Source organism: Castor canadensis, chromosome 2, assembly GCF_047511655.1.
Source record: "Castor canadensis chromosome 2, mCasCan1.hap1v2, whole genome shotgun sequence".
Lineage (NCBI taxonomy): Eukaryota > Metazoa > Chordata > Mammalia > Rodentia > Castoridae > Castor > Castor canadensis.
This window is the reverse complement of record NC_133387.1, coordinates 82,574,816-82,584,660: the sequence shown is the minus strand read 5'-3', so window position 1 is coordinate 82,584,660 and position 9,845 is coordinate 82,574,816. Positions and strand designations below refer to the sequence as shown.

General features: G+C 44.8%; 1 long non-coding RNA gene and 1 other non-coding gene across 3 annotated transcripts; both read right to left on the bottom strand.

Moving 5' to 3' along the window:
- Positions 1-220: 220 nt before the first annotated feature.
- On the bottom strand, positions 221-5,597 carry LOC109701044 (uncharacterized). Of its 2 annotated transcripts, none has more exons than XR_002213783.2 (4): positions 5,224-5,363; positions 4,000-4,033; positions 1,209-3,575; positions 221-368 (listed from the first exon to the last, which is right to left on the bottom strand). It is a non-coding gene; the product is annotated as an uncharacterized lncRNA (long non-coding RNA). The 2 variants fall into 2 exon arrangements; XR_012445233.1 differs by lacking the exon at positions 5,224-5,363 and adding an exon at positions 5,494-5,597 and having other exon boundaries at positions 223-368.
- LOC141421180 (small nucleolar RNA SNORD93) lies at positions 3,873-3,946 on the bottom strand. The gene has a single exon (XR_012445840.1). It is a non-coding gene; the product is annotated as a small nucleolar RNA SNORD93 (small nucleolar RNA).
- Positions 5,598-9,845: the final 4,248 nt, after the last annotated feature.

Genomic DNA, 9,845 nt, shown 5'->3' with positions numbered 1-9,845 from the left:
AAAGAGTATTTTATACAAGTTCTGATATTTATGGTGCCACCTCCCCCAATCTCTCTCCTCTCATTAAAAAGTTTAAAAGACCACACACACACACACACACACACACACACACACACACACACACACACACATACACACCCCAAACCAAACCAAGTAAAGAATAGATCAGGAGACCAGATCTATTTTTCATCTGAATTCTTTACTAAGGAAATTGTATGGGGAGGAGGGAGTCTCAATACGTAGCACAGGCTGACCTTGAACTCTCAATCCTCCTGCTTCAGCCAAGTGCTGGGATTACAGGTTTGTGCCACCATTCGAAGCTCAGGAAGTAGTATTTTGATGAGATGTTGTATATCATATCCTTTGACCTTTGATTAATGAACCCACAAATGTTTATACAGAGTAGTCATAGAACAAGAGCATCTAATAAATACATCTTGAAGTCTTTTATTTAAAATCTCAAGCAGCATAAGAGTAGAACGCATGCCAAGTTTTCTAAGTAATACTGCCTCCCTACCCCTGCAATTTCTGCCCTTGGAAAAAAAATAGCTGCTTCCCTGTAAGTTCTGCATTTTAAGCACTAATTTTACTTTTCCTTTTCTTCAAGGCTCTATCTAGTAGAACATGGGCTACTATTGGCATATTTCCATGATTGTGCTGATTCATGTTTTAGACCAGTGCTAATAGAAATATAATACAAGTCTTATTTATGTAATTTAAAACGTATATTTCATCCCATCCAATGATCTCTTTTGTCTCTGAAAGACTGGTGTTGCTGTTCCCCTGGAAATGCAGAAGGCAACAATGGAGGGTCAAGACAATCTGTCCCATGCAGTTTAGATAATTACCACCAGGGGGCCTTCTAGTCATGATTGCATAATCCCAGATTGTGATAGAGCACAAATGTACCCTGCAATACCGCAATCCGAACGTCTCAGTTTACAAATTCAAGGTCGGTTTTGAAAAGGCAATCTTTATGAGCACATGATAAAAATAAACCTTTCAAACCTATCTCTGGCTATTTATCTGTTCACAATCTGAGTATGACTTTCCTCAAGAAGTGTTATCACTGGCCAGGCTTCCCAAGGTCACCTAACCAATGGACTTCCCTGCTCAAGAGCCAAATGCAGCAGTTGTTGCTGCTTCTAGGTCCTCATTTAGTTACTCAGAAACCTTCTCCATTCTAATGTTCTCTTCAAAGTACTTACGATTATGAAGGAAGAAGAAAATCTTCTTGCTTGGGTTCAGGAAGCCTCAAAGGCAGATAACCACTCCCCTCCTCCATTGAAGTGATGTTCAATTGCAAAACCAATTTTTTGTCAGCTGGCTCTTTTCTCTGCTCTTAGGAAGAACAGAGCCAAGTTGCTCATAGCCCACACCAGTTCTAATGACTTGGTTTATTTTCCTGCTTCTTTCTTGCTGGGCTTTAAATCCCCCTTCAAATTATTGTATTGTTAGCTGTTTTTGTTACAAGCTACTCCAAATCATTTTGGGAATGTAGTGATGATGGGGTCAAAAGCAGATACTATTCCTCAGTTAGTATTAACAATAGAATCTTCCAGACATTGATCCAGATGCAAAATGAAGCTATTCCTTACAGAAGTGAAGCCATTAAAGGCTTAACCTTATAGTTAGATGGAGAGGGCATGCTGTGAAAGCTCAGTGGGTAGGGATTGTCTCTACCACAGGACTTAGCACATTAGAAAGCCAGCAAATATTTTGTCACATTATCTAATAAAATACTTAAGGTTTTAAGACCCTCACAAATATACCTATTTTAGTCTGGAATATTCATTTGAATGACGAAACCTGCTTACTTGTGTAAGAAACAGCAACTATTTGCACTCAAGTGCTTAGGGACACTGGAGAACCTTAGACAAAAAGGGATACCATTTCTGAATCAAATTAGGAGACTCAGTTTACCTAAACTGACACATCAATGAAATAACTGTGATACACAGTGAGTTATGTCACTTTATGTGCAAGGTTAGTGAGTGGAGTTCTTAAGTAAGATTTTATATTTTCAAAGAAGTCATGATCATTAGCAGAAAAACTATATTCCAATCATAACTTCTTACATAGTCACAATTACAGATTCTCTTAGGGCCCAAATCTCTCACTTAGAATAACTCTTCTGACAACATTAAGTTCAAATTTGCTTCCCTTCTCTTTAAGCAAACGAAGCACAAGTAACGGTGTTTTCATTCCTCTCCAGCTGTTAACCACAGGGTATGTGTGCTGTACTAAAGAAGGCAAGTTAATCCTACTTGCCCCATTCTCAGCGGTTCCAAATCTCTTAATCACAGTATTGTACAATTCTCAGTTGCTATGGTTTAAGAATAGGGATTTGGGAGTGCAGCAAAGAATCCATCAAACCCAGAAAATAGGCTGAAGGACCGTTTGCTCACACAGGAAAGATGGCACAAACTGAGCTCAGTACCCTTGATCACAGGGCAGGGCTCATTGAACCCATTGGTCCTTCCAGAATCATCTTTGACTATCTCCAAGAGGAAAAAGGAATCAGACTGATTCTTTCAATCAGCCTTTCCCAGGAGTAAATTCAGTGGCTTACCTACCATCAGGCTCCCAAGGCCAGTTACTCTGCCTCTGGAACCTCATTTTCCTACTTTCCTGGCAAGCCAATACTGGCCAAGGCTCTGCTTTATTGGAATGGAAATCAGCCATTATGGAAAGCAAGGCTGTTAGTATTAACAAAGCAATGGAACATGTAACCTTCCATGGCGCATTTTGCTACTTGTGGCGACAATGGGTTTTCAGACTGGGAAAAGTACCACAGCAAAGGCAGAGCAACCCATGTTGTTGCCCCCTTTATGCATAGGGTGACGTTCATCAGACTAGCGTGCCAATGCCTTACTACCTGTAACACCTAGCTCTCAGCGTTGTCGTATAATGAGTCACGTACGTGACTTTATATCCTAAAAATAACACATTTTTTGCTGTTAATATCAGAATAAAGTCATGTAAATGGTATTACCAAACCACCTTCCAGATTTCTTTGGAAACAAGTCATTAAGACACCAGAAAGGATGTTTTAAAGGTCATGTTTATTAGAGTATGAATTTACATTCAGGAAAATTGACCCTGTCAAATAGGTGTTTGACAAATGCAGTGAAGATGTAACTCACTTAAAACAAACAAACAAAAATCCCTTTTGTCCATCTGCAATCCACCCCTCCCTGATCTCTTGGAGATCTGTTTCTGTCAAAGGTTCAAATTTAATCATTAAAGTCATCTATTGCAGAAAAACATGGAAACATACAAAATTGATGCTAATACTGGGTCAAGTTTTACACTAGGACTGGATGATAGGAAACTTATCTTACATAATGAAACTGAACGCTACAGAACTTCTCTTATGGGGCCAACTCAGTTACAGAGCAGAGGTACAAAATTCCCAAATTATCTTTCTATATTTAATTTGGAGCATCACAAAATTCACCCCTACTCCCACCATGAAAGGGATGAGGAAAGTCAAATCCTCTATTTTGTATACATAGCCACATCACACACCTTATCTTCTTCACAAGTTTCACTGACTCCTCCAGGCATGGGACCTGTAGAAGGATTATCACAGTAGGTAATTAGATCAGCAATTAGTAAATTAACAAAATAGTGTTGTCTAGATTACATTAACAAACAATTGCAGCTAAATAGATTATCCCTACCTATTGCCCACTCAGTTCTAACACACAAATTTCTTCCTTATTCTTTTCTTTTCCCGAAAGATCCTATCTTTCTCTTAGCTTAATGAAGTTAAATCTATCTACCAGAAGCTTTCCTCACTTTTTACCTAAGGCAGATTTTTCAAAGGGATGGTGGGACCAGATTTAGTAAAATCCTGCCTATCAAGTTGGCCTCAGGTAAATCCTTTAACCCATCAGAGCAGAAGCATATCCAATCAGATTAGAGTTCTCATCCTTGGCCAAGAATTCTGTCCCACTATTAACTCAAGCCAAGTTTTTTCCATTTGATTCATACCTTAATATCATCAGCATCTTCAACTCCACGGGGCCTGGTTTAAAAAAAAAAGTGATAACAATGTTAAGAATATCAGGCCATAGCTCTAGAGTGGTCTTTACTGTACTATCTTCAAATGGAACTCCTGTTCAAAACTATGAACTCAAATTTCTGACATAGTCTTCTGCTTTGAGTAAAATGAATGGATCTAGATTCCTGAATGTATCTGCACTTTAGCAGTTTCATCTTTCCAACTATATCTTTGTTGTACCAACTTTAAAAAAGAAACATTACTGATTATAGTACTTTTGTTTTTTTGCAAATCAAAAACAGAATGAAACTTGTTTGCCCTGAGGCTGACTGAGCCCAGGAGTTGATCGTCCTGGGAACTTCCTCAGCTTTCACAATCCTTAAATAGACATTGGCTTGCCACTGCTTCCTTGGCGTGCCAGGTTCTCAGCCTGTGTCTCCCATGACTGAATAGTTAAAACCACTGGGCTCAGCAACAGTCCTAACACTTAAAGGTTCGGTAAAACGAGCCCCTCCCATCACATGCTCCAGTGTTGCAGGGCTATTGGCCAGAGACTCAGTCTTGTACGTTGGGCCCAGATCCCAGGCTACACCACACTCCTTGCTCTTTCAAGAGGTGGTAACATCGATGTCCCACTTAACTTAACCATCATAACAAATCTTTCAGAACCTAGGGAAACATGTCAACCACAAGCCTCGCTACAAAGTGGGCAGCCACAATGATTCCTTCTTTATTCACTCGTCTAAGTTTCGATCTTTACAGATGTTACCAAGCTCAGAAAACATTCTTTTGTACAGCAATTTGTACCAGTAAGAAACACTGAGATCAGCTCTCGCTGATGGTCAAAAGACAGACAAGCTTTTTCTAGGCAGCCTTGCATGCCTCTTAGTGGACCTAAGTTAGGTGGTCCACCGCCTTGTGTTTTGCCCTAGGACAGATCTCACTGCCTGTGAAGCTGGAAGCGGCCCTGCGCACACAGCGCGGCCACCCCTGCCAAGGCGGGCCGGGGGGAGAAAATCGGGGCTCCCGGCGCTCGGCCTGACTCACTGCAGCCGTGGGCTCCCAAAGACTCACCCCAAACCTTTTACGACCCAACCGCCGTGCAAAGTGGCAACGGAAAGGCACTTGTGACAGGGAAGTGGCCACGTGGGCGAAATAACCTCTGTTACTAACACTGGGATACTACTCAGCTCGGAAACTTAGGGGCTTCACACCTCTGATCGCGTTCACTCCATAAACAGACTGTGTCCCTGTCCCCAGGACTACTGAGGGCGCGTGGGGTCCTCGCCAAGACCCTGGAAGCCGTCCCGCCCTGTGCTTCCGCCAGGTCCCAGCCCGACGGGCTCACCAGGGTCTCGCCGGGGCGGCGGGGTGGGGTGGACGCCGGGGCAGGGAGGAGCGCGCCGAGAAGGGGCGGTGGGCTAGCCCTGGGGCCACATGGCCACGCAGGGGACTCTGGCCAGCAGCCACCGGGACCGACTTACCCTGGAGCGCGCCGCGGCGGAAAAGGGAGGGCGCCGGCGAGACCAAGTTTAAAACAGGCCTGGGCCGTCAGCACCCGGGCGGCGGCCAACCAAAAAGTTGCCCGAGGGCCCCTCCCCGCCCGCACCCCGCCCTGCACCCCGCCTTGCGCCCCCTCGCCCGGACGTCCTCGCGCGCCCCCTGCCGGCCATACGGCCTCCCAGCCTGCGGGGTCCGCCGGCTCCCAACGTCTGCAGGGACACCTGCGACCAGCTTACCTCGCTGAAGCCGAGGGGAAGCTCCTGTCACTCCAGTAATGCCGGGTATCTCTGCCCCTCCTCTCTCCTTGTAATTGCTTCTTAAACTCATCAGCCACACCCCCTTTGTGCTTATTGTCATTTTAAGATTCACGTCTAAACCGAATTATGTAACAGATTAGTTCCTTGAAAGGAACTTGATATTATGATGGGGGTTGGGGAGGTGGGGGTGGAAGCTCTTTGTAACGGAAGGACTCCGGTGTCTGGAAATCCCAAGGTCGGTAAATATCTTGCACCCAAAGCACCTGGCTCACCGGGATGAATGCAGAAAAAGCAACAGTTCTATTGTCTGTATGCCTTAGGCAACACTGTGTCTGCAACCTGGGTGTTAACTTTGACTTTCAAGCACATTTTCGAAGATGTACTGAAGTGCTGGCTTCCAGTACCTGTGAATGGAATCTGATTTGTAAAGTCTCTGCAGATGTAACTGGGTTAAGATGAGGTCATGGGGTTGAGCCCTCTTAATGCAGAACCCTGGTGTCCTTATAGCAAAGGGAACAGCATGTGAAGATAGAAATATACAAGGAGAACAGAGGCAGACACTGGAGGGATGCAGCTGCAAGCCTAGGTTAGGAAGACACAGGAAGAGGGAAGCAGGGGCCAGCTCTGCCTTCCAAGAGTTGGGACAGCATCTCCTATAAGTCCTTGGTTCCCCACTTTACTGCTGATTACTGTCTAGTGCACTTGCTGGTACCTAAAGGCTCTCAATATGTAATTGCTGACTTTAATGAGTAGTGGGTGATTCAGGCGGGCAGTGTACCATGAGGTCATGGTCATGCTTATCGTGTATTTAGGGACTCCTTGTCTAGACATTTATAAACTTGAAAGGCACGAATCTTCATGTTCAGGACTTTGTGTCCACCTCACCCAAAGGGCTTACCTTCTCTTCCAGAAGCAGGAATTCTCTGGAAGAAAAGCTGGGTGGAGGGGTAAGGAGTCTGCAAGCCGCAAAAGCACTGCTGGGCTGCCCCTGGAGTGCCCAGCTCTACTCTTACATTAACAGTTAGCTTTAATCTGTCCCTAGGGTTTTGGAATTTGAGGCTTTCTAGGAACAAGAGTACTTGAGACCATTTTGGTTGGACCAAATATTGAGTGTTTGTTCTGTGCCAGGCCTTGTGACTGGTGCTGAAGGTGTGAAATTCAATGAGGACCTGTCCCTACCCTAATGTGAGGGACATAATGTGGGATTTACCTGCTGATAGAGGTTCCAGCAAAGTGTCCAGGGCCCAGCACAAACCACTGGGTCCAGCCTGGTAAGGATATGGGGAAGATTTCCTGGAAATGAGGGTTCCTAAGGTGGGCCTAGCATTATAAGCAGGAGGCTGATAGCACAGAATGTTTAGCAGAACAAAGAATCAAAGCAGCCAAGAAAGTTAAAGGAAAAAAAATCACTGGATTATAAAATAGAAGGGACTTGAATCATCCAGAATTTTCTTTGAAGTGGAGCTGACCTTAGATATTCTGGTATTCTCCAAAAGCAGAGCTGTCACGAGGGTAGCATGTGAGTTCTGTGAGAACTGTTTCCTTCTCTCCGGAATTCCAAGAACTCAGCATAGTGCCTGGAATATATTTGGATAAGACTACAGGGAATAAGATTTGCCATTAGGTTCCCACAGTAGTTGAGTATTCAGATCACAAGACTCTGCAAGGCTCAAAATGGGATATCCTGTGCTGTGGCTGCTTTGGGTCACGTACAATATGAATTTATCCCTGTATTCCCAGTACTGGCCTAGGGCTTGGAACAATAAAACCTGCTGAATTTCCTTTTTAAAAATTTACTATTTTTGTTGTTGTTGTTATTTTTGTGGTGCTGGGGATTGAACTAGGGTCTTGTATGTGTTAGGCAAATGCTCTATTTCTGAGCTACACTCCTAGCCATCAAATTCCCTTTCTTGGTGTCAGCTGGCCTGCCTTTCACACACACTGTGAGCTACTTTAGAGCAGGAAGCCCAGGACTTGGCAGTTTGGCACTTCTCTGGCTAATTTTGCAGTTGTTGGGGGAGAGGGGAGGCGTTTTGCTCCAGCCTCACTTTTGCCTTTGGAAGGACTTCTGCAGGTGGCCCTGGGTCCTCTTGTCCATCCTTTCCAGGAGAATAAGATTTCAATAAGATTCTGTGCTGTTGGGAATGCTGAGTGCATAAACTCAGATCATCCTGATGGCCTCCATCCTCCACCTGTCCCTTTTCTCATCGGGAACTGAGAGGCCCCACTGATGGGGGAGCGGGGAGGAGACAGGGGTAAGATGCCCTTGGGAGGCCATCAAAAGCTAACTTGGTTTAGTGTGCAGTCAGTTGGGCACATTATAAGTGTAACTATCTGTGCGTCAACTACCCTACTTCAATCAAATGGATCCTTTGATTCACGCAGACCCAGGGTTCAAACAGGAGCCAGGGAGGAGTGTATCTGCTTTATTATCCATTGCAACCATCAGCCAGTCAGTCAGTCCCCATCATCATCAGCATCAGAAGCAGTAGCAGCAGCAGCAGGCTGCTCAGTGCAGTGGTTTCATACTACTATAGATGAAAGTGGCATTTAACCAAGTTATTACATCTACTGCACATGTGGATCCAGCCATTGTTTCACAGCTAGCTGTCCTTGAGTGATTACTTAGTGACAGTGGACTTATCTCTTGAGTGTACCTGTGTACAGGTGATTAGCTTGATAATCACTTCTCTTACACTCTTAAGCTTCTGTGCTTTTCGATAGTCCAAAATGCACGGACTAATCCTCATGGATCCTGCAATGCCACCACCCAGCATTGTCTCCAGTGCTCATTTTTGGCTTCAGTTATGCTCTGGCAGGTGACATCCTCTTTATGGAAGAAGAATAAGTCTATCCCAAACTGTATGCTGTGAGGATTTGTTCCCTTTTTTTCTCACTGCCCAAGGCCAGTATAAGGTGGTGGTAACCCAGGTTCCCACTGGGATGGAAGGGCAGAGGAGGGACAGTCTCAGCTCTGAAGACACCATGTGAACAGTAATCAAGCTGACACTTTAATTTCCATTCTGTATTTCATGCCTGAGTCGGCTGTGTATTGCCCTGTCTGAACCTTATCTCCAGGAGAATCCACGGCTCCCATGTTCTCTAGGACCGACATCAGACACAGATCTGGGAGTTTGCTGCAATGAATTAGTGAGCCCAGCCTTGTACTCACGTGCCTGCACATTTACTGTGTTGTTGCAGTGTAGATCCACGATATAATCTAGTGTCAGCCATTACTTCTGCTCCAGCTGGACAACACTGTAATTGAGGTCATGGGGCTGTTTGCCATGTGCGGGGCTCTGCTGACAGCTCCAGCAGCAGGAGGCTTATTTTCAAGCCAAGAGAGAATGTCTGCCCTTGATGAAACAGACTGTTTTCATCTGCTAAACAAGCCCTGGGGACTGCTTGTGGCAGAAGAGGGTGCAGAGGCGAGGGTCCTGGAAACCTGTATACAAATGCTCTTGTTTCTCCTCTTGGCGTGGGTACCAAAGAGCATCTCAAACCAGACATACCCTTGCAAAACGGAGTATCACTGTCCACGGTGCTTCTGGGAAATGCATAGATGCGGTATGAAGGAAGTTATGTATTTGAGACATCAAATCTGTCACCTTTATTCATAAGAACAGTCTGGTTTGCTACAAAATGAAAATTTTAAAACCTATTTCTAACTCCCCATCCTTTTGTAATAAGCCCTCTCTTCTTTATTTCTCTTTATAACAAAACTCCTCAAAAGAGTTGTCTATATTTGCCTCCAGTTCTTCTCCTCCTCTCTCTTCTGAGCTGGATTGCAGTGGGCAGCCTTTGGGATGGCCCCTGGTACCCCCACCTCCTCTCCTTGTGCACTCTGTGATCCCCTTCCCTTGAGTGTGGGCTCTGTCCACAACTCAAGTGAAAAGATGTAGGCATCAAGTGTCACTAGGGAACTGCAAATTCCAGCAACACTGCCATCCCACTACACACACACTGGAAAGGCTAAAATCCCAAACACTGACAACTGCAAGTGTTGGTGACCAGAACTCTCACTAATTGCTGGTGGGAATTCAAACTGGAATATTTGGAAGACAGTTTGTTAGTTT